The following is a 2,094-nucleotide window of genomic DNA, read 5'->3' as shown; positions in this document are numbered from 1 at the left end:
ATCAATTAATCATAATTAATCGCAATTAATCGCAACTCAAACCATCTCTAAAATATGCCATATTTTTCTGTAAATTATTGTTGGAATGGAAAGATGAGACACAAGATGGATATATACATTCAACATACGGTACATAAGTACTGTATTTGTTTATTATAACAATAAATCAACAAGCTGGCATTACCATTATTAACATTCTGTTAAAGCGATCCATGGATAGAAAGACTTGTAGTTCTTAAAAGATAAATGTTAGTACAAGTTGTAGAAATTTTGTATTAAAACCCCTCTTAATGTTTTCGTTTTAATAAAATTTTAAAAAATTTCAATCAAAAAATAAACTATTAGCCCGAATTGTTGATGCCAATAATTACTTACACAATGCTCATGGGTGCTGAAGCCTGTAAAATCAGTCGCACCCAAGCGCCAGCAGAGGGCGACAAAACTCCGAAAAACACAAAAGGTACACATTTCACTGTGCTTTCATTTTAATGTTTGAGCGGGGCATGTGCGTTAATTGCGTCAAATATTTTAACGTGATTAATTTTTAAAAAATTACCGCCCGTTAACGCGATAATTTTGGCAGCCCTACTTTTAATATATTAAGGTCCCGCGGGATCCTCGTGCAAGTAAAATACAATGCTCTATTCAGACACAACAATTAAGATTTGAGTAAAAAATAATCAATCACGAAATCTGGTTCACTGTAATTCCAAAACAATACAGCACAAATGTGCAGCACAACAAGGCAAATCATTTGCAACAACTGCATGTTTCTTGTTTAAAAAACAAAAACAAGGCAGTGTTACAAGCATATTTTTCACCCTTTCACAAGGGCGTAGGTTTGGTCTTGATATTGGTAAGGATGATATAACAGCATAACCTGCATGCACACTTTTTGCTGGGGATGGGACATTAATAAGACCAAACATATTTGGGGAATGGGGGTCAGGGCATTTCTCACCAATATGAACCTAATTAATTGATAGGATATTTTTTTTTAAATAATTTAAAAAAATATATATTTTCAATACTCGTTGAACAGGACTTTATTACTGGCTTTTAATTGCAAATTTCAGGATGATAAAAAAATTAATTTAATTAAAAAAAAAAACAAGCATGTTTCAGATATCCAGATGGTTCCTAAATAAGAGCATTTTCCCTCTAAACTTTGACATTTTGTTATTTCTAATTGCATCTTTATTAGGGCACTCGCCAAGCAGGTTGGATGTGTACATTGTGTCAGATCAGGTTCCACAACGCTGTCACTCAAAACAATTGTCAGGAATGTTTCTCACCCAACATAATTGCTGAACAAACATTTACTAGAACCTCTGATCCCATCGGTTGCCATCGTGGCTGTTGAAGTTTAGTAATAGGTATACAAGACAAACAATAGTTGGAAAACGTTTGTCATTCAAGATGGATTCTGAGATTTACTATATATACGTTGTTAAAAACTAGCTATTGTATATAGCAGTAAAATATAATTTTGGCTATATTATTACAAAATTGAACAATTTCTATACTGTGGACAGAGATCCTTTGATTTTTAGAAACAATTTTGGGAAAAAAAGACTTTGATTTTCATTTGTAAATAAGCAAAAATGACTTTTAAAGGACATGTTTTGTTTTTAAAATTAAAAAAAAGCTGCTTCCTTTAATCACTGTAAAATCTTCCATCACATTAACAGTCCTTAACAACTTTTACAATATAAATGTATGCACGTGCAGTTCTTATTTGCTGTTGTGCTACATAAATCAATTTGAGTTGAGTTGCTGGCTACAACGCCTAACTGAACTGGTTTGCCGTGACCGAGAGAATTGACAAATGCCACAGAAGGCAGGTCACTGACTAATGAGTGAAAGAGGCGGATCTTATCGTTATCTCGTCGAGCTACACGTTTCACAAAGCTCTTGTAAACCATGAGCAAGTTGACCTGGCTGAACTGTGCTATTTCAGGGAGACAAATTCCAGTAACTGCGCACTGTGCTATCAATGCCCACATGTAGGGACCAGAATTTGTTGCTAATGCTCACAATAGATTACCAGTCCACACACAGTGACTGTATTTAATGGTAATTTAGGGGTTGATG

The sequence above is a fragment of the Corythoichthys intestinalis genome, chromosome 2, assembly GCF_030265065.1.
Source record: "Corythoichthys intestinalis isolate RoL2023-P3 chromosome 2, ASM3026506v1, whole genome shotgun sequence".
In the NCBI taxonomy this organism is placed as follows: domain Eukaryota; kingdom Metazoa; phylum Chordata; class Actinopteri; order Syngnathiformes; family Syngnathidae; genus Corythoichthys; species Corythoichthys intestinalis.
The sequence above is the reverse complement of the archived record's forward strand: the minus strand, read 5'-3'. Positions refer to the sequence as shown.